This window comes from Peromyscus maniculatus, chromosome 22 (genome assembly GCF_049852395.1).
Source record: "Peromyscus maniculatus bairdii isolate BWxNUB_F1_BW_parent chromosome 22, HU_Pman_BW_mat_3.1, whole genome shotgun sequence".
In the NCBI taxonomy this organism is placed as follows: domain Eukaryota; kingdom Metazoa; phylum Chordata; class Mammalia; order Rodentia; family Cricetidae; genus Peromyscus; species Peromyscus maniculatus.
In genome coordinates, this window is record NC_134873.1 from 23,855,945 (window position 1) to 23,878,832 (window position 22,888).

Consider the following 22,888-nt stretch of genomic DNA (forward strand, 5'->3'; position numbering starts at 1 on the left):
TGTGAATGTCTCCCTGGGAAAGGACCACACAACACCATTGAAAAGTTTCGATCCCCCGGTAGTGAGTCATACTGCCCACGCAATAAGCCAATCAAGCCGAATTAATAAATCCAGGCTTAATCTGAGCAGAGCAAAGCACCTCCTGGGTGACTCTCAGGAAGGCAGGAGAGGAATTACTAGAGCGCATGGCAGGTATGGGGACCAGTTCTTAAGTAGCCTGTAGGTGTGGTCTTAAGCAGCCCCGGGAGGGGAGGGGCTGACTCTTGGCAGGCTTTCTTAGGGGCGGGGTCTGGGAAGAGAGAGAGGTGGGGCTTCCACCTAATCACCTGCAAGGCTTCCACCTAAACAGCTATTTCCTTTCTCCTCTACTTCAGGGCTAGGAAGCATGACCAGGCTGGGGTGGGGCTTGTTTAAGGGTACTGGGTTACAGCTCCAACCTAAGGCTCTGGTGGGCACCGAGTTCTTGTCCCTTCTCCCCTGCAGGAGACTGGAGACCTGAAGTATGTGATTTCAGGTGGAAGGAAGCCTGTTGCCGGATTAGCCAGATTTGCCCTCTCATGCAAGTTGTGTGTGTGTGTGTGTGTGTGTGTGTGTGTGTGTCCGTGCATGCGCCGGAAATTAGTTGCATGTCTGTGTACCATGTGCTAGCAGTGTCCACGGAGACCAGAAGAGGGCCTCGGATTCCTCTAGAACTGGAGTTTCAGACTGTGGTGAGCCACCATGTGAGTGCTGGGAATTGAACATGGGTCCTCTGCTGGATCATCTCTTCAGCCCTGCAAGGTGTGTTCTTGAAATAGGCTGCACATGTGTCTGGATATCACTAACGGGGAGGGGACCTTGATGTGCCCCTAGGGTCTGGGGAGACCAGAAGGTGTGCTACTCACATCTAACCTAGCTACTGACACATGACTGAAACTGTCTGAAGGTGGCCTGCTGTTTCATAGACCTGCCCGCTGGCCTAGGCGTGCCATTTCCCAGGTGGCCACTAGGTGTCGCCATCACACCATGAGTGGGCCTCTTTGAGCCCATGGCTAAGAGGATGCCGGCTAGGGACAGGTGTGGGTCCTAATAGTCCAGGCTTTGTTCTGAAGGCAGTGGGTCCATCTTATCGGGTCACAGTGCTGCTGCTGCTGCTGCTGCTCATAACTGGGGCTTTAGATGGTATTTTTTCCGTGGAGATCCTCAAGGCTTACCCACTGGATGTTGAACCTTTGTACCCGGCAATGCCTGGGCTCAGCCCCCTTAGACACCCGAGGGCTGGAAACTGTGGCTTATATAAATCTCCGAGGCTCTGAGATTCTGATATTTCTGACACTTGGAAAAATCAGCTTCCTGGCTCCCACACCTCACAGATATGGGTCTGGCCTCTCAAGCTGCGGGCACACAGGGAGGCAGGAGGAAAAGGGCCCCCCACTCACTGTACCCCCATGCTGCCCATCCATAGATAGGTTACTGGAGATAATAGGGACTGGTGTATTATTTTTGAAATTATAAAATTACATTTCTCTTTTCCCTTCTCTCCCTTCAGACTCTTCTATATCGCCCACCCCATATGCTCTCCTTCAAATTCATGGCTTCTTTTTTTCACTGTTATTGAATGTATAATGTACATATACATATGTATACATACATATATATGCATACATATATACATATATATTCCTAAATATAACCTACTCAGTCCATATAATGTTACTCGTATGTGTGTTTTCAGGGCTGACCATTTGACGGTGGACAACCAATTGGTGTGCTCTTCCCTGAAAAAGACCACCTTGGAAAGTGATTCTGGCTCATCTGGTCACGGCTGAGCTCTTTGGTGCTCCATTCATCCTGTTGCAGACACCCTTTACAGAAGGCAAAACCATGTCCTCCTGTGTTCGTATGTATTGAGTCCTGACCTCCCCGCGGCCCCCCCTCCCCCGCTCCACTCCCCTGAGGGAGACTTGATTTGGAAGTAAAAATCCTTGTAGATAGAGTTAAGAAGAAGTCAGTCATATTGGCAGGTTTCCCTACACAAGGGGGCATTTACACACAGAAGGTGGTATTTATACACAGAAGGGGGCATTTGCACACAGACAACCCCAGGGGATGCTCGGTGAAGACTAGGGCAGACTAGGCAATCCCAAAGCCAGCTCCGGCCACCAGCAGCCAGCGAGGCTGGGTCAGAGGGAAGCATCTGGGGACACTGTCACCTTCCAGGTCCCAGGCTGAGGCTGTAACCTTGGCTGCTTAGGGTGCTTGGCTTGTGACGCCCTAATGTGTCAGCCTGGCAAACACGGTCGGTGCCCAACTCCGAGATCTGCTCCAGCTAATTGGTCCTCCCTCCCTCCTGGACCTCAGATGTGATCGGCCAGTTCTCTGTCTCCTTATTTGGGCCTCTGGCTGAACAATTCCTCTTTATTTCCCATTCTTCTGAGCCTCGTACTACATACCCTCTCTGCCCCACCCTTCACTGGATTCGAACGGAATCCGCTCTTTCGGATGTTTGAATGTCACCAGCCGGCAAGCAAACCTTGACTAAAACCGTTTTACACTAAAGGGTGAGTGACTAATAAATACACAGGTAGCATGGTTCCAGGGAAGTTCCCCCTTGACCCTCCCAAGGGGAACTTACCTGTTCAAAAAGATATTCATTACTACCAACCTTTTGTTGCGGGGGGGGGGGGGAGAATAATTTTGTAATGTGAACATTTATCTCCTTAAGCAATCTGTTAGGCATCTCAACTCATCTTCCAAATGAGGGCCGGAGTCTTGTGTCTGGGCTGGACTAGAGGCCCCCTTCTGTGCAGGTCCACTCTGCCCCCCAAACCAGTGGAGTCCTCTCAGGGAGCTCTGGCCAGTTCTCAGCCTCTTCCCTGGCTCCACATGGCTCCACACTCGCCTTGTAAAAGGTCGACTGCTTTCTCGGATTGGCTGTTTTTTTTTTTTTTTTCAGCCTCTCTGACCAGACAGGTTGCCCCCAGGGATGGATGGTGCTGGCTGCCAGGCCCAGTTGGCCCCCTGGGAACAGTGCTGGCTGAAAGGGGGGTGGTGCCCAGAAAGAGTTGGCATGGGGCAGGGCTCATGTCTGGTTCTAATGAGCCATGACCTGTGACCCTCAGTTGTGGAGGGGTGCTAAGGGGGTTACAGAGCGGCAGGGGAGGGGCATGGCCGAAGGCAGGGCTGTCATCTAAACAAGATGCCTGGACTTTATCCAGGGGCCTTGAGGAAAGGACTGGCAGCTAGGACTCCAGCACCAAGAGGCAGGGGGGGTGGGTGGGTGGGGGGAAGGCCTCTTTGGCTGTGAAATGGATAAGGGGTGGGTTGAGCATGGGGGTGGGGGGTAGACTAGATGGATTGTTCCTCTCCCCAGCCAGTCTCCCTGAGGCTCAGTAGGGTCTCTCTACCCATCCTGACATATCCGAGCCTGGGTGAGACCCACAGAGTAACGCATGGTCTTGTTTCCAGTGTCCTGGTACTCTGTTGGAACATAAGCCCGTGCCTGTCTCCAGGTGGCCCTGAACCAACCTGGCAGGGTCACAGTCGCAGAGACTTATGCCATGGCCATTGGAGGAAGAAAGCCGTAGCTTGTTATGGGAATTCCAGGGACGCTTCCTGGAGAATGTGAAGGCTGGATGGGGTATCCTGGAGCAGCCCTAGGTAGAGGGCAGCTGCTGTAGCATCCCCTCTGGAATCCCAACAGCAGTGGGATGTGGCACAACCAGCCTTTCTCTCCTCATCATAGTCATGCGTGGTCTTCTCGCTTCCAAAGCTCCGTAGATGTCCCTTGGCTCTCCTCATCCTGCATTCACCTTGGCTTTGCTCATGGGGTGGGAGTGGGGGGGGGCTGTTCCTGTAATTCTCTCTGCCAGTGCTAGCTCAGCGTTCTGAAATCCCACCATTACATCGTGTTGCTCTCTATCGTGCCCCGTCTCTCTCTATTTTGCCCTTCAAAATGCACAGTTTCCTTCCAGGCCTCCTTAAACTATCGTCCCCAGATTTCCTCTGCTTCCTGGTCAACAGACTGGCTGAGCCTCCAGCTTGAGGGGGACCACACCATAACCTGCAACGTGTCTCGGGGTAGGCAAGGTTCAGAACGAGGCCCGTGCTAGCCACTTGAGAAGCCAACGTATCTGCTGAGTCCTTGGCTGCCTATTTCAGTGTCCCCAAGGTATTTGACCTTCTTGCCAGGGACTGGGTGGGGACAGGATGCCTGTTTCCCAAGAATAGTCAGCACATCCATCTTGTGTGGGTCTATTCCTGTCGTTTCTCGAAGCATTAGCCACTCAGGCTGTTGTTGAGGGCCTTATTTGGAGAGCCTGGCTTCCTGCTACGAGGCTTCAGTTGAGGCAGTCAGGGCCTGCCGGTCCAGGGACAACGCCATCAGAAACAAATCCTCAACTCTGTTGCCCCGCAAGCGCTGGGAATTGAAGCATGCAAGGAAATACGATTCATAAATTGATGGACGTTGTTTTCACTGTCCCCAGGCTTTAATTTCCAGAAACAAAATGTCCGTGTTATGGCTGAAGTCCTCTTCGTTTTAGGAAACACATCATAACCCAGAGCTGTTTATGTATAGTTCATATATTATATGACGAGAGTGGGTTTGAGAGTGATGAAGGGTCACAGCACTGTGGTTACACGGAAACGGGAAGATCTGAGTGTGGGATCCACCCCCTCTATTGTTTATGTCGCAAACCCTGCCCTTATGATCCCTCCTGGAAAAAAAAAACGGAAGGGAGTAATGTTTCTTCTGGAAGCTGGGGCTGTGGGCAACCAGCTGTCAGGGTACTGAAGGGTCTCTGTGTGTGCGTGTGTGTGCGTGTGTGTGTGTGTGCATGCACACGCGCGTGTGCTCGAGGTGTAAATGCATGTGTGTGACATCTTTGTGGTCAGCGAGAGGCCAAACCAGCAGAGGTGGAAGAAACAGGCTCAGATTCTCTTTGCCCCTCCCAGCCAGTGAAACGCCCTGCCTCAATCTCCTCATCTGTGACAACGGTACACTAAGCCGCCGTCAAAGGCCACTTGGACACTTCTGGTCTGTGTGGAGTAAAGGAGACCCAGCGCCAGTCTGGGGATTCTGGAAATGCATTCTGGGACTCCAGGTGGGCTAGACGTTGGGTTGCGGTCTTGCTTCAAACGGCGCAAGGGTCCTGGGGTCGCTCAGGTCCTGGTGGCTTTCTTCCCTCCTTTCCTTTCTTCCAGGTTGTGGGGACATGGCTTGTGTGTGCAGCAGCCGGTGGGAAGGTGCACGTTCCTGGCCGAGATGCTGGAGAAGAGCTCCTTCAGGGTTTTTACAGCCCTGTTTACAAGAGAACAGGAGTCTGATCCCATCTCTCGATGTGATGCTCCAAAATTAGAAGTAAACCGCTCCCTTGTTTCCTTTCAGTAGCGTGGGCGGCGTCACTGGATGTACTTCCTAAGGCAGGGGGGAAAAGCAACAGGTCTGAAATGTCTCATCAGGAGGCCCTTCTGGCCTGGGGTGGGGTGGGGTGGTGGGTCAGGAGCTCGGCCTGGGTCCAGTATGCTTTGCTGGGCAAAGAGACTGAGCGGGTCTCCCTAGGGGATGGGGCTCACTTTTCCCAAATGCTGGGCCCTTATTGCTCCTGTTCACGCTAGAATCTCCTCTGAAACCTCCATGAAGCTTCTCAAAAAGGTGTCACAACTGGAAACGGTCAAGGGTGACCTGCAGACCACGTGACTTAGAGCTTGCTCCCACTTAGTAGACCCTGGAGGCTGCCTTCCTCTGGGGGACTTTGCTCGTGTGAGAAGCCACAGGGGGCCACATTGGGATAGAGCTCCTGGGTCCAGATATGGTATAGAAGTTGCATAGAATTTATTTTACCCCCTTGACCACAGCACAGGGGACTTAACTCTGCAGACACTGGAGAGGAGACCTCACTGTGGCAGGCATTGTGAGTGGGCTTGGGTAGTACACCATGGCTCCTTCTAGAATCTTTCTCTATGTCCTAGTTCCATGCCCATCTTTTGAGCCACAAGCTTTGCAGATGGGAAGGGTAAGGATAACTCAATTATTCTCTCTGAATGTCTCCTCTGCTAACCACATGTGAGGAAGATCCGACCTTGAGCCCTTTCATCTCCAGACATACTGGATTGGAGACAGAGGAACAGGGGAAGGGGACTCTGAAGTCATGAGAGGTGATGAGTGGGCCATGATGACATGTCCTCACCTGTACAGCCAGTGTGCAGACTCTCTACCCTAGGCATAGTAGTGTCTCCAAGCTGCTTCCTGGGCAGACATGGTGTACTTTGAGAATGGAAAAATGGACCATCCCTACAGCACAACGTGCCTGTTTGTCTGTGGGTCACTGTGAGTGACACTTTGGAGCTCGTGGTTATATGATGGTAGCCTGATTTGCCATGTGCCACTGGACACTGGAACACACCTCTCCCAAAGCATACAGATAATGGACCAATGGAAAATGTTCACGTTCTTTCTGGAGACATCAGTCTATGGTGGGTCTTTTAGACTCACTGTTAATTTGGGGGAAATCTGGCTTTTTTTTTTCTGGAGAAGCATGGAACATGCATATTTTATCATCACATTTATATCTTGCCATGATATGGGATCCTGGACCCCTTGGGCACTGGGGAGCAGTTGTTTGGCATTAGGAGAAAAATATTCTGCAAACATTTCCCCAGATGTCCTTGACGTCAATCTTCCCTACTCGCCACAGTGTGGCTAGAAGCTGGACCACACTGCTTCCAATACCTCGTTTACTTTTTTGGGGGTGTGATATTAATTTAAAAGATGATTATTATTGTTGTTTGGGTGTAGGTGTATGTGTGTGTGTGTGTGTGTGTGTGTGTGTGGTGTGTATGTACATGTCTGTACACATGCCATGGTGTGTATTTGGAGGCAAAAGGACTACTTAGTGGTGTGAGTTCATTCTCTCCATCTGCATATGCTTCCAGGAATCAAACTCATGTTTCCACGCCTGTGCCCTCGGATCAATCCCAACTGTCCTTGTTTTGGTTTTTTGAGACAAAGTCTTGGTATATGGGCCACGCTGGCCTTGAACTCACTATGTAGCCCAGGCTGCCTTCTAACTCACAGGGATTCTTCTGCCTCAGTCTCCTAAATGCTTGGCATGTGCTTCCAACATGTCTAGTTCCTCACTACTCATTCTTCACTATCTTTGTAGAGCTGGGGACTGAACACAGGGCCTTCTACACGTTAGGCAAGTGGTAGAATGCCACTCAGCGGCACCTACAATCCTCTTTATTTTTCATCTTGTAAGCGGGCCTCACCAATGGCCCATGCTAGCCTTGAACTCATTCTGCTGCCCAGGCGAGTCTCAAACTTGCACCCCTGTCCCATCGCAACCTCTGGAGCAGCTGGGATCACAGGACCCCTAGCCAGACCAGGATCTCTTTAGTTATCTTTAAGGCTGTCTTGGGGCCCGAGGGCAGAAAATGGCATGATGGCCAGGTGCGGACATGGAGCTTGGCTTCAGCACTTGGTGGCGATGCAGCCTCTGCCTTCCTGGTGCTGTTCTCATGGGGCTTTGTTGGCATGAGTGTAAGGGGAGCTAGCAGGGATGTGGGGGGGGGCACACATCTGTATTCTAAGAAGGCTGACCCTGACTGTCCCATGCGGCAAGCTCTGCCGGGACAGTTTGTAGTGGGAACTGATGAGGTAGATTTGAGTCACTGGAACCTGTCCAGGGGCCACAGGGGAGCTGAACCGGGACACTCACTCTCCTCGGTATGATTGTGTTAACTGAGGGCTGTGAGGATCAGAACGTCTGCAACATGGGGCTGCTGTGAGCCTGAAGAGCCAGTTTTTTAAAAAGTCAACATAAGGAGAGGAGACGGATGAAGAAAAGAGGCCCCCCTCATTTTTCCTTAAAAGGTAGTTTGAAAAAAATTAGAAAAAAAAATCCTTTGAAATGTTGCCAGCAGCGAATGAGTGAGAAGTAGAGAGAGTGCAGAAGACTCATACTCTGGTTTCAAAAATGGTTCTTAATGATCCTTTCCCATCGTTCAGCAGGAATGCATATCCTCGACATTTCTCCAGAATTTCGTTTTGTTCTCCATTTCAGGGTGGCGGGGGGATGTTGTGAACACTCTGGGCCTGCTTTCCCTGGCCATGGCAATTTCTCAGGAAACCGATGCATCGAGTTGCATTTTCAAGTTGCCTTCGGAGAGGCCATGTGTCCCCGCGCCATGTGGGAGTGGCCCACAGTGTGGGCTTCTGGGCTGGGGTTTAGGAGGAACTGCATATAAATTGGATCCAAATATAATTGATATTTAAATTTCTCCCTGGAAATTTAAACTTTTTTGATAGTTTATATCTCTCCTTAATAGCATATTAAATCATTTTATAAGCCTTAACAACTGTTTAATCTTTTCATTGTTGAAAAATGAGGTAATTGATCTAAACCATGTTGGAATATGCCAGGAAAAACTTATTTAATATGCCACCCTCGCCATGCATTCTGGGCATCCGGAGGGTCCATATGTGTTTAGGGTGGCCCATCTCTCCTGCAGTGGGGTCTCACATGGAGCCTGCTGGGATTGTGGGCTGCTGGGGGTGGTAGGGTGGAGGCTGGAGTCTGGGATTTGGCCCTTAGGCAAGGGTACTGTCGCCATCTAGGGTTTTGTCTCCTAATTGGGTACTGTTGAAAGCAAGTTCTTCTGGCCAGTGGTATGGTCTATGATTTCTCAGGCAAGGTCGTCTTTACATCATTTCCGTCCACAGTGCTCATGGCTGGGAAAGAGAGAGAGAGAGAGTCAGTGAGCTAGTGACAGAGTGAGGGAGAAAGAAGGAGGGAGCGTTGTTGTTCCAAAAAAACAAGTATGCCTTCTCCTTGGGAATGACAGCAGAGAATATCTTCTAAATGAAGTATGTTTCCCTTCAGAGATTGCAGCATGGTTGATCAAAGTCTCCTGGAAATAGCTTCTGGCAGCTCTGAGGTTTTCTGTAACCCTTATTCTGCTCAAACAGGGCGGTCCTGTCCCCAGAGCAGCAATGAACTGGCTTGGGAGGCCTGAAGAGCCAGGGGTAGGGGCAGATAGTGGTCCCATGTGTCCACGACAGCTTTGCGACCACTGTGGCCTTGTGTGGGCTTGGGGCACCGAGAACAGTTTCGTTTCTCTGGAGAAAGTTGATGGTGGTGCATGGGCTGGTATCCTCTGTTCAAGTAACGCAATACAGACATCTTCTAAACTTAAACGCGGCTTTGGCAATCTTGGTGAAATGGATTGTCGTCAGCTACGTGTCCTGATGTCCTCGGTAGAGTTGAGGAATGCTTGGACCCCGGGCTCTGATCCCTTTCTGGTTTAAGTTTAGGGAAAGACCAGGCACTCTAACTCTACCTGGCAGCAGGGACGAACCCCTTCTTGTTAATTATTGCAACGTTAAACTGTCTCCTTCCAAGCCCTATATACAGCCCTACACATTTGTATACATTTTATATGGTCTATTTCCATTATAAATTGCCCATAAATTAAATACAGATTTTTCTCCGAACATCTTGAAAAAAGGGAACAATTTGTGTGATGCGTATTTCTGGGATTGGAGGTGACATGAATTTTGAAGGGGCAGGGGGAGGGTGGCTCCGCACGCTGACTGCCCAACATGGAGGTCATGTGTCTGGGTGAAGGCAACTCGAGTCCTGTGTGAACGGACATGAGGCGTGTCTTCCCTCCGTCTTTTAGGGTGGGAGCCGCACGTCCTGATTTACCAAAGGATGGAGACTGACGGACGTGGATGATCGGGAGGGGAGCCAGAGGAGGACAGGAAGGACAGGGAGGGATGTGAGTGCGTCCTTGGTCTGGGGCTGTCTTCCCTGTGAGGTGTATTGTCAGTGTGAACAATCAATCAAGCAGTAGGAACTTCAGGGGGTTAGTTCAAGCGGATCCCACTGCGTTTCTACGTCACTGCGAATGGAGAGCTGGGGGTGCAGCTTGCCCCGCCCCGGAACTGCCTGACCGGAAGCTTGTTCCATTCGTGATCTGGCTTTGCTCCTCCAAGGGCTTTCTGCTCCTTCTGCTTGCCATAGCTTCCCAGTTTCTGCTCTTAGGTCTTTATTCAATTTAATGATATCCCTTTAACACACTAATGAGGCAGGGGTGTCTTTGTTCTTTTGTTTCATGCTCTACCCTGTTCTCCTGTGTGGTACCTACATGATGCTTACATTTGTGAAATGAATACATGAACGAATGCCCGTGGGGATGCACAGAGAGGCCATCAGTTACATATTGCAGGAGAACAACATATTGCAAAAACCTGCTTTAAGTTGGGTGTGGCGGTGCCTGCCTGTAATCCCGGCACTCAGGAGGCAGAGGCAGGTGGCTCTCCATGAGTTCAAGGCCAACCTGGTCTATGTAGTAAGTTCTAGGCCAGTTATGATCGTACTGTGAGGCCGAATATAAAAAAACCACAAATACACACAGACCTCAAACAACGAAAGGAATTTAAGATAGAGATAGCTAAGTAACAAGAGTGACCAGAGATAAAACAAAACCAACAGCGAAAACAACTTTTTAAAGAAATTTTTAAAAAGTTTATTTTTAAAAAATTGAAATTGACATTCTTATTTTTATTATTTACTTTATTAATTTTAAAATTATTTTTCTTTCTTTTATTTATTTTATTTTCATTATTTCTTTTTTAGTTTTCCTTTGGGAGAGACACTACAAGTGTGAGGAAGAGTGGATGTTGAGGGCCTGGGGGATGGGTGGGATTGGGGTACACAATGTGAAATCCCCAAAGAATCAAAAAAAAAAAAAAAAGGCCAAAACTTAAAAGAAAAAAAAAGAAATAAAAATTTCAGCTAAAGAATATACTGCTGTCTGGGAAGTAGGTGGCATGGGAGAAGCATTTGAAATAAGGGAGGGCACCATCTTGGCAAGGGGCCATTGAGCCACATCCTGCCTTGGGATACAAAGAGTTTTAGCATCCCACCCATTCTCCTCTTCTCTGTGGTTCTGTTTAAAGTTATACAATGTGCTTGTTTGGACTCTCTTAAAATTCAGTGCCAATGGCCGGGTGGCGGCGGCGCACGCCTTTAATCCCAGCACTCGGGAGGCAGAGCCAGGCGGATCTCTGTGAGTTCGAGGCCAGCCTGGGCTACAGAGAGAGATCCAGGACAGGCGCAAAGCTACAGAGAGAAACTTTGTCTCGGAAACAAACAAACAAAAATAAATTCAAAAAAAAATTCAGTGCCTGGGACAGCAGGATGGCTCAGTGGGTAAAGCTGTTTGCTGCCAAGCCTGACGACCTGAGTTCAGTTCCTGGAACCCACATGGTGGAAGGCGAGAACCTACCTGTGCAAGGTGTCTGATGACCTCCACAGGTGCCGTAGTGCACTGGAGGGTGTGCATACACATGATCGTGCACACACACACACACACACGCTAAGTAAATAAAATTAAAAAGTTAAATAATTTCATGTTCTATAATCTAGTGCTCTTGGTGGTTAGGATATTCCAGGGCTTGGATCACGCAGCTCTCAGTGGGGGCAGGGAGACAGAGCATTCCTCCCTTAGAATGTAAATCTCCAGCACACTATCGCTATACTGAGGTGGGGCAGCCCCTGTACCTCTAGTCCTGGGGGTCCCCACCCTGTGATCTCCAGGTGCCCCTTCTAGGATTCTACTGGTGGTTTTCTCCAGGATCCCACGGTGCTCTGATTTTTAGGTTGTCCGCACAGGAGGCAGCTGTTTCACCATCTGCTCTGTCTTCCAGTCTATGCCCTCGGAAGGGCTGGGTCCTTAGCACTTCCCAGAGATGTATTTGCTGTTCCATCCTGTACTCCCAGCACTGTTCACACCGTTACCAGGAGGGCGCTTGAAGGTGACCTGCAAACCCACCTTCACGTTGGTCGGGATGTCCAGGCATACCTGGCCTCTGTGAGTTAAGAGCCTCTAGGATGAAGGGCACAGCTCCTAGTCTGGCTTTCCCGGGGAGCTCAGGGCAACTGGTACCCTGGGGCAGTTACTCTCTTTATGTAGAGCTGGGGCTTCGAGTCTGTTGGTGGACATAGCTTTGGATACTGGACTCTGGTGTAGAGTGAGAGCCAGAGCCACCTCCATCTTCACCTTGCCTTGGGATGAGCAGGGTGTCAGCATTTGTGTGGAACTTGGGACTTGAACAGGGACACTGTGGTCCTTCTGTTGCTAGGACACAGAGTGCGGACTAGCTGAGTGACCTTGGGCTAGCCACGTGACCTCTTTTCCAGCAGCTTTCTTGTCTAAAACACAGGGATTAGACTCCCCTCTTGGGACATCTTTTATCACTCCCCCGAAGACATTTTCTTCTTATTACATAGCTTCCTGTGCTGTTTGATATTTTAATTTAAAATATGTAGCCACCACTTTAATTATAATATAGAATAAGAGGCCTAGAAAGATACTTCAGTTGGTGAAGTGTTTTTCACACAGGCATGAGGCCCTGAGTCGGATCTTCAGAACTCATGTTAAAAAAAAAAAAAAAAGCTGGGCATGGCAGCACATGTCTGTAATTCCAATGCTTGTGGAACAGAGTCAGGTGGGTGCCTGGGACTCACCAGCTTAGCCTAATCAATAAGTCCAAGGTCCTAGTGAGTCCCTGCCTCAAAGAACAAGGGACTCTGTCTCAGACAACAAGGCAGGCGGTACCTGAGGAATGACATCAGAGGTTGATATCTGGTCTTCACACAGATGCACAGGTCGGCATCTCAACACATGTACACACACAAACACAAACACACACACACACATGCACACATGCACACACACACACTCACATATGCACATGTTTACATATGCATGCACTCACAGTCACAGATACACTCATACATATACACATATACACTCATACACTCATACATATACACATACACATATGCACAGATACACTCATACTCACAAGTACAGATACACATACGTGCATATGTGCGTGCACACACACACAGATGACATAACCAAGACAAGTTTACGAAAGGCTATGGTTCCTCCAGTGTCTGTTCTCCCCGCTGGGGATGGTGATTGAAAGCACATGATACTCGGGGTTCTGTGTCTCTGCCCCAACCCTCCATCTGAGGCTTGTACGAAGGCTGTGTAGAGGAAAACCCGCCTGTCTGTGCTGGATTTTGAAGGACACATGCAGAAAAGCTCTGCTTTGCCAGGCTGGAGGTGGTAGGCGGCTTAGGGGGGGATGGATGAGATCTTCCCCACTTGGGCTTTATAAATGGTTCAGTGGGGTTCATTAGATCTGGGTGGAGAGTAAGAGAGTAATTTTTATTGACAATTTACACATAGCTTTTGTTCAAGACCCCACTCATTGCCAGCTGGACAGCAGGCTGCTAGCTGCTCCCTGGGCCAAGTTCTGGTCTGGAACAGCCCAGACTATGTGAGATAACACCCAACAGTGGGGTGCTCACTGTGACTTGGGGCCTGGGCACGGTGCCCCAGACACCACAGGGAGCCCTACTCCCAGAAGCCCCAAGGGGGAAAAAAAAAGAAATTCTAGCACCCTGTTTCTCTCTGCTCCTTGGACTTGGAATTCTGTTCACTGAGGCTGACATGCCCTGTCTTTGAAGGGAGGTCATGGTTTTGGGGCCTGCTTTGGGCTTTATTAGGGAAGAACAAGGCTCCAAGAGAGAATTGCCTCTGAAGATCTCACTGTTGGTCAGGGCTGAGACAAGATCTCTTTCATTACTGTCTGTTGCTGCTTTAGACCAAGGTCAGGAGGAGGCAGGCCTGGGGGACCCTGGTTTTAGAAATGCACCTCTCTGTTCCCTGCGGTTGTGGGGACAGGGTCTTCTCCCCACATACTGTATCTGGGCTATCAGTGATCCCCAGAACCTATGAATTACCTGCAGCTTCCTCCACAACACTGAGATACCCTGGTATTAATGAGATGCCCTGGTACTTCCTCTGTGGTGCCTGGCATTACTCTAGGGCTGCCGGAGAGCTCAGCCCTCATGGCCTCTCCCTCAGTGTGCTGCGTGTCCTGGCCTGCTGTAACAGAACACCACAGGCCGGGGAATGATAGCAACAGGAGTTTGCTGGTCTGGTCTGGAGACCAGAAATTCAAGGTCAAGGACCACATTTGGGATGGCCTTCTTGCTGAATTATCATATGGAAGCAGGCATATGGTAAGAGACTCTCTGTCTTTGTCTCTGTCTCTCTCCCCCCCCTCTCTCTCTCTCTCTCTGTGTGTGTGTGTGTGTGTGTGAGAGAGAGAGAGAGAGAGAGAGAGAGAGAGAGAGAGAGAGAGAGAGAGAGCCCAAACCCAGAGACAACACTCTCATCAAAGCCCACCCTAGAGATAACAAACCCTCTCCTTTAGACAGTACCATTAATCAATCCATAGTGGGGGCAGAGCCCTCATGATTTAGTCCCCCACTAAGACCCTACTTCCCAACATTGCTGCATTAGGGACTCAGTTTCCTACCCAGAAGCTTTGGAGGATGCATGTGGGGATACATCCCCCCAGCAGTGTGTAAGGTATCCCATCTTCTCACACATGGTTGCAGCTGGAAGGGGGACGCTGGGTCTGAGACTCCTGCCTGTTCTCCTTTGGGCACCGGAGAGCTGAATTTCTGCCTCGTGTCCTACAAGATGGCGTCAGGTACCTGACTCGAAGAAGCCTGTGTTACTGGCTGTACAACCTGGAGAAAAGTCCCGGGAACCCCCGTTTCCATGCGGTGCCGAGGTAACAGAGCAGAGGGAGTCTGAGAACTCTTGTAGTGCCCTGGCTCCTCCTGTGCTGTTGGTTGGCTGACTAGACCCTTTTGGACCATCAAACACTTTCTTGGAATTCTTGATCAGGGTTGAAAATAGGAGGCCCACACTTACACTTTTCATGGGGGTACCTGCACTTGTGTAGCTGGTCCAGACCTCCATCTGACTGGAAACAGATGAGGCGGGCGCAGCAGGGTTGATCTCATGATGGTAAAGTAGCTGCTGGCTGAGAAGAGACGAAATGGCTTCAGCATCCAGAGCCCGTTATTCTTGGTAGCTTCACTGGACAGCCCCCCGGCCCTGTTTTCTGTGGTTTCTCTCCCTTTCTCCATCCTGGCTGTCCACTCTCTGGGGATGATTTTGTGGTATTGATCATTCGAGTGATCAGAACAGGTGCCGTCAGTCAACAAGGTACTGCAGAAATTCCAGCTGCTCGATAAAACATTTATTTCCTTGCCCACATCTCTCCATCTGAGGGGGGGGGGAGAAAGAGAGAGAGAGAGAGAGAGAGAGACAGAGACAGAGACACAGAGACACAGAGACACAGAGACACACACACACACAGAGAGCAGACATTCTTCTCTATGGGATCACTCAGAATCCTCAGTGATGGAGACTCTTACGATCTCAGAGCCATGCTGTCTGGACCATGTTGCCTGTTTTGACGCTACAGTAAGAGAGGAGAACAAAGAAAAGGCTCCGAGTACCCTTTACTATTATAACTTGGAATCGACACATACCACTTCTGGTTGTCGTCTATAGTCGGAACTGGCTCTATGGACCTATCTAAGTAGAAGGGTCTCAGTGGGATCCTCTATCCCCAGGAAGAAGAGAAGCAGCAGATATTGTTGACCCTGGAATGCCTAACCTGCGTACCCTAGATACTTAAAGGTGAATAAACGGAGAGGCGATATGGCATGCTCACAGGCTTTCAGCTAGGGAGAGAGGTGTTCAGTTTTGACTTTGGAGTATTGCAGGGTTCACTAACGAACCACTGAAAGCAAAGCCCCCAGGTGGGTCCCCAATTTCCCTCCGGGCAGGGAAGAATCTTTTTACCCGCCTCTCTCATACCTAGGGCCAACAAACTGCACCTTCCCAGAGTGGGTAGGGGAACTGCTGGCGTGGAGTGTAGCCTCAGGGCTGTCCAGACAAGGGCGGAGCTTAGCCAATGGGGGCGTGCCACGATGGCTGGCTTTGAGTTCGGTGAAGGTAAAAGAAGCTTAATTAGTGTGGATTCGATGGCCGCCACTTTGCTGTGAGGAATGTTGCATTTGTTTTCACGAGTCACATCCACCTTGGTCCCCAGCCATCCAGAATGTTCTCTCACTCTGCCTCCTTGATTCCTATTGTGTTGTCTCTCATTCCTGTAAAATTAGACAGGGGATGCTCACCTTCTCCCCTGTCTCCTGGATTGCCTGCATCCTGTGGTCGATTCAGAAATAGTAAAGTCACTGGCACTCACAAGACGGTGACTCTCAGTGCCCAGGGCCGCAGTACCCACGAGACAAGCCTTTCCTCCTATAGCAAGGGTACAGCTTGTCCTTCTTTCCCCAGTTTCTGAAGCCCTGTCCTTTGGACGTGAGCCTCCGGAATTGTGGGTCACTTGCTTGGAGTGCCTGCCTGTCTCTAGCCACCAGGCTGCCTCAGTGCAGCCAGAGAATCTGTGAGTTACCTCATCTTGTCCACATTTACATGGCCAAAACTCATCGCAGACAAAACACCAATAAAAGCCTGGGCCTGGGGAACAGGACCACAGAACAAGGAAATAAGGTTGTTCTCATGGTCCAAAATTTGTGGGGGTTTCCCCCCCCCTTTTTTTTCCTGGCCAAAGAGAAAAAGAAGCAAGTTTAAAAACAATGTACAGTTCACATTTGATGGCTGTAGAATATGTACAGCCTTCAGCTATTTCCAACAAATTATTCACCATTTATTTGTGCCTTCACTAGACGCTTACACCACGTCTCCTCAGAGTGACTCACCCCACCTGGGGCTCTGCCTGGAGCCTGCTGGCCTGGGGCCCCTGAAGGATTCCATACCTGAGCCTATATGGAATGTATGGTAAACTGTCCCAAAGATGACCTACCTCTGTGCTCAGTTCCCAGTGATGGGCTCTGACAGTGGGACATTACCAAGCTTGCTCCTTCTTGGGAGCCATCTAGCACAGGTACCACCTGCCCAGGTCTCAGGCGCTCCGGGCAAATCCGGCTTGTGTGGGGTTTCATCCACGGGAGACTCCTGGGTCACTGCTTTTCTTAGGTCCACTGTCTCTTAGGAGCACTTGTCCTGTATTTTGACTCTATCCCTCATCTTTCACCTTTGGTCCTCCTGGGCAGCGGTTTTCACCTTCCTGAAGGTTCCTGAAGGTTGGCTAAATTGAGAAAAAGCACTCTGCCCAGGCAGTCAGGGGGTCTGCTACCAACCCGTCCGGGGTCCCTGCTGATCTCTGCTCTGTAGATGAATTTCTAAACAGTCTTATTAAATAAGAAACACAGAGCCAAATACGGGGGTGAAAGCCGTAGAGATTAGAGAAACAGTGAGAGTCACCAACTAACCTTAGCTCACCATGACGCCGTCACTTCCCAAGAGAACTGAACCAGCTTCTTCCTGTCTAACCTGTACCTTTATTGCCTTGCTGTTCTGCCTTCTCATTGGCTCTTAGCCCAGCCATCTCACTTCCTCATCACTGCTTGTCTGTACAGACCTCCAGGTCTCTATGGTTGGTACTGGGATTAAAGGCTCGTGTCACCATGCTTGGCTGTGTCCTTGAACACACAGAGACTCTGCCTGCCATGTGATTGGATTAAGGGCGTGAGCTACCACCACCTGACTTTTGTTTATGGATGGCTATCGATGACCTCTGATCTCCAGGCAAACTTCATTTATTAACATGCAAATAAAATATCACCACACTTCTCTCCTTAGTACTTGGCTTCATTTTTCTCTTTGCAAACAGCATATGAGAATTTCCAGTAGGGACTTCCTTTACACGTCATGCTCCATCTATAAATAGATAAACTTAAAAAAAATCACTCTTTCAAAAATTTCCCCTTTATTGAAAATAGATTATTCTCTCATACATTATATCTTGATTATAGTTTCCCCTTCCTACTCCTCCCAGTTCCTCCCCACCTCCTCTCCCTTCTGGGTCTAGTCCCTTTGTGTCTCTCATTAGAAAAGAACAAGTTTCTAAGAAATAACAACCAAACACTGTAAAAATAAAATATAACGAGATAAAGCAAAAACCATCATCATGTTGAAGTTGGAGAGGATGGTGTCTTATTTTCATGTCCTGTTGCTATCATAAAACACCTTGACAAAAGAAGCACCTTGAAGGAGAGAGGGTTGGCTCATGATGCTAGGTTATAATCCATCACTCTGGGGAAGACAAAGCGGCAGGAGCTTGAGGCAGCTGGTCATGCTGCATCCACAGTCACACACAAAGGGCAGAGAATCAGTGCATGCATCCTTATGAATGCTCAATTCACTTGCTCCACTCTATATGCGGTCGAGGATATCCTGCCTAGGGAATGGTGCCACCTGTAGTGGTTGGGTTGTCCAACATCAATTAACCTCATCAAGGTACTCCCCACCCCATGACATGCCCTTCGGCTACCCTGATCTCTCCACATCGGATGACGTTAAAAATACAAAGCACGGATCAGAGAGAACATTGCCGATGTCTTCCCTGCTTGGCTCTGTAAGCCACCCTGCCAGGACTTCTTAAAGGGCTCTAGTCTCCCCACCAAGCATAGCTTGAAAAATCACAAAGGAAGCTTGCCTCTAAGAAAACGGCGATTGCTGGAATTTTGATGATCTCAAAAAATCAACTCCCTCCCCCCCCAAAAAAAAACCCAACAACAAAAACAAAACAAAACAAAACAAAAACCAAAGAACAAAACACCATCATAAAGCCAAGAAGGCGACAGTAAAGATGTCAGAAGGAAGGCTGGAGGATGGACCGAGTCATCATGGGAATATCCTCTTTCTTCTGTGCAATACAGTGCCCTGTTCATTGACCACTTGGCTGCTTGCATTTCTTGAATTTCCTTGGTAGCCATGCAGTTTATTCAGGCCTTCCAGGGTGCCCCTTCTCTGGGTCACCCTTCCACTGACCTCAGGTAACCATGGGAACCAGGAGAGCCTTGGCTCTCAATGATCTCATGACAAAACCTCTTTGAGGGTGAGTTAGGAGGGACTTCCACCTCTCTGTAGGGATCTCTAAGCCTTCATCACAGCAATGGCTGACTGGGGGGCGGGATGGAAGTGGGGTCATGAGGAGATGGTACCCAGCAAGGTGAGGCAGTTCTCTTCAGGTTCTAGGCTTGTCGGGCAGTGGCCATTGTCTGATTAGTTCATGGTAGCTGATTAATAGGCAGTTGTAGGGATGATTGAAGGGTTGGTAGGAAAAATAGGGAAGCAGATGCCCATACAATAGAAGACCATTGCTGAATGGGATCAACTGACAAATCTTGGTTATTGACAATAATAGCTTGGTGCCCCCTGGTTTCTGCTACACAGGGGCTGATGATGTGGTACTCTGGGTAGGGCTCAGACCAGAATGTCCTTCTGTCCCCACCTCCTTCTGTGACCTTATCATGTACCCCTCTCCAACCCTGGGGTAGAGGTCTCAGACTCTAGAGAAGAAAGATGCCCCACTTTCGTTCAGCTAGGTTCCCTGGCAAAACAACTTTCTTTGTTTCAGGAAAGCTACCTTCCTCCTGCCCAATGAGCCTGCCGGGGACCAGTCTGGGGAAATCTCCGCTGTTAATGGTGTGGAGATGGATTGGACAGAGATGTGTGCATCCTGGGAGGCCCAGCCCGGAATGCTTCACTTGCAGGCATCAATTGCAGGTGCCCCCTGCGGGTGGCCTAATTTCCTCAGTGGGTCAGTGCTGTGGAGCCTGCCTTGTGGGGTTCACAGTGAGAGTGAGTTTCCATTGCTGGGGGGGGGGGAGACCGGGGATTTTTAGCTTGACTTTTCCTAGATGGAGAGTTACAGCTAAGTTTTATTTTTTTGGATGGGGAATGGATGCAATTCACACTTGGTTCAAAGAAAGGATCCCATAAAAACACCTAGACTCTTAGTGTGTGAAGTGAAGGGTTATCTGTTTAGTGTCAGGTGGACTTGAAAGGACTTTCAAGCTTCTCCCTTTCATCATTTTCTGCTACAGTCATTGTTATCTTGGTCAGATGTCCATCCACTGCTAGGTAGGGTCTGACTTCACATCACAACCTATTGAGCTAGCTGGCTCTGAGCTCAGAAACATCTAACTTGAAATGTGGTGTAGCTATGGCACCCCCTAGAACCTCCTGAGAGCTTGTACTGTCCCGGGTCCTGACTGCCCAGGGGATCCTCTACAGACAGCAGAGGTCCTTCCTAGTACCCCTGTGCTCAACCATCCCTGGTGCCTCATGATACTGTGAAACGGAATGCTTCTGGTCCCTTCTCAGGGAGGGCCGCCGCATATATGAAATAAAGAGGAGTCCTCCACTGGTGTTGCTGTCTTGACAGGGTCAGGGGCTGCTGGGGAAGGTCAAGTAGGGTTGGACTTCTGCTGGCAGTTGTGACTCTCCCTGTAGTTCCAGGAATGTTGGGCTCCACGGGAGCTGTGGGTCCCCCACAACACACTGCCAGCCTCTGGGATGGCCGTTTGGCTGAAGCTAGAATTCCAAAGAACCAACTAGGCGAGGGATCTAGAAGCAGCCAAGGCTGTGCACTGAGTGGTAGAAGAAGGTGGGGGGTAAAAAGGAGCAGAGGCATGCGTTTATAAGCTCCCATTCATGCTGGAGTCTTTTATGTAGTGTCTCATTTGATTCTCATTGAACCACATGGGCTGTGGAATATTTTTACTTTACCAGTAAGTTTTCTAGTCCTAGAAAAGACTTTGTAGACGTTTGGCGCAGTGGACTTTGGATTGAAATCAAGACTGCCAGTCCCCTGAGCTATGTTCTTTGTTGCTGGACCAACCAAGCATTGCCTTGGACGTGTCCACTCGAAGCATGAGGTATTGGATTCCATGCCTTCTAGAGCATTTTCCCGGGGACTCTCACCCTGGGGTGTTCCTGTGAGTGATTATAGCTGGGGGATGATCAGGGAGGCCGCAAACCTCCCCTGCCCCCTCTTTGGACAATGGTGTATTCTAGAATTTACTGCCTTGTGTGTATGGGAGCGGTGACTAGGTTTGGCTTTTTGTATTTTGATCATTGGTATGTTTTCCAATCAGAAAATGGACCCTGTCTTCCCTGTGGACACAGTGCCCCCTCCCTGAGGTTTCTTTCAGGGATGCCCTATGGAGTTGCCCTTTGGTGCTCATCCTGGGTCTCCTAGGTTTTCAGCATGGGACATAGACTAAACTCTAGAGAGCCCCAGTAATACCATTTTCATCCGCCACACTACATCTCCAGGACAGTCACTGAACTGACTGAGAGTGTGCTAGGCTGGGTGTCTGGGAGGGGGGGAGGTGCTCCTGGCCAGAACAGAAGACTTACTGCTCTCTTCAAAAGGAAGATGGTGGCCTCTGATGCATTGATGGGAAAAGGCATTGGTCGGAGGACACTTTGGTGGGGAACTGTGTCTTGGTGCTGGGCTCTGCTGGTTTCTGCCTTTGCTATCTTTCTGAGAGTATCTGAAAAATGCCACCTATTAGGAAGGAGAGTGTCAACTATTTGGTCCCGACCCTGCTTTTGCTTCCTAGTTCATTCCTCACTCAACAGGCACTCCCAGAGAGAAATTTCTGGGGCCCTCAAGGGATTTTACACCCCCCACTGTGTGTCTGAGGGCTTTGATTTCATGGCACATGTCTGTTGTGTAGACATATCTATGGTGCATAGGTGCCAGCTTCAAGCTCCATCACAGTGCAGCATCTTTGTGGGTTCTGACTGCCCCTAGAGAACAGATGTGCCATGGTGAGCAGGTGCCAACGCTTTCACTATATCTGCACTATGGATGGGAAGGACATTAATTTTTAGCATAAATAAATGTTTTTTTTATGATGATGGATCATGAGAGAAAGTGGTGTGTGTGTGTGTGTGTGTGTGTGTGTGTGTGTGTGTGACACACAAACAGGCTGTCCACATTGTCATCTATACCTTTGGTCACACCCAGGTGCTCATCGCTCCTGAGCCAAGTGTGAGGCTTCCATTTGGCTCTTGACTGAAAATCTTCATGTCACCACATCTGTCATGTGTGATCTTCTGGGGGGAGATGGGACTGAGCACAAAGAGCTCTGTGGGGGGCCATGTGCTGCTCCAGGACGTCTCTCCTGGCCTCTAGCCAGCCCAGAATAGAAGGGAAAGGCCTTTGGAAAGGCTCTCACCGTTGGCTATCCAATATGTCTTAAAGGGCACCAGTTTGATGAATGTTTAGTAAATCGAGACCATGTGGCAGCTCCCCCTCGAGAAGCCCCCACTTGATGAAATTGGAGGGTGGGAAGCAACATTGGCAATCAGCCCCGAGGCATCTCTTACTTCTCTTTTCTCCTTTCTCTCCATCCCTCACCCCACAGGGAGGCAGACAGTTCAGTTTTAACTGTGGTTCCCTGACTCCCAGGGCGAGAAGATCTCTTTCCATTGCCTGGAAGTAGCGTTATCCCTAGCATGAGAGATGGAAAATTCAGTCTCATGAGGATTGGGGCATAGGTCAGAGAAGAAATGATCATGTTTTTAAAAATCTTTTTCCATTCATTTATTTAGTGTGCACGTGTGGGTGTGGGTCTGCCATGGTATGCATGCAGAGGGCAGAGTACAACTTGCAGGGGTTGGCTCTTTTATTTCTGCTGTGTGGGTTCTGAAGATGAATTCAGGTCTCCAGGCTTGGTACCAATGTTACCCATTGAGCTGTCTTTCTAGCCCCCGGGACCGTCTCTCATGATTGTAATGACTCAGATGATAGGAGCCTTGGGATGAGCTCCTGAAGCAGCAGAGAAACAGGAAGACCAGCTCAGCTTTCCTACTTACCAGCTGAACCCATCATGGGGGAGGCTCCTGGGCCCAAGTCACCTACTTCCAACATGGGATTCCCTTTACTGAACAGTCCGAGATGTGATCCAATGTTGGATCAAGTTTAGTTCAAAGAACATGGATCTTCAGGAACGAGAGGAACACCATACTATAGAACTAACCAAGGGAATTCTGGGATGCTGGGAGTGGGAAAAATAGACTTTTACTTATTTTTATTTTTTGAGAGAAGGTCTCTATATTTAACCCTAGTGGT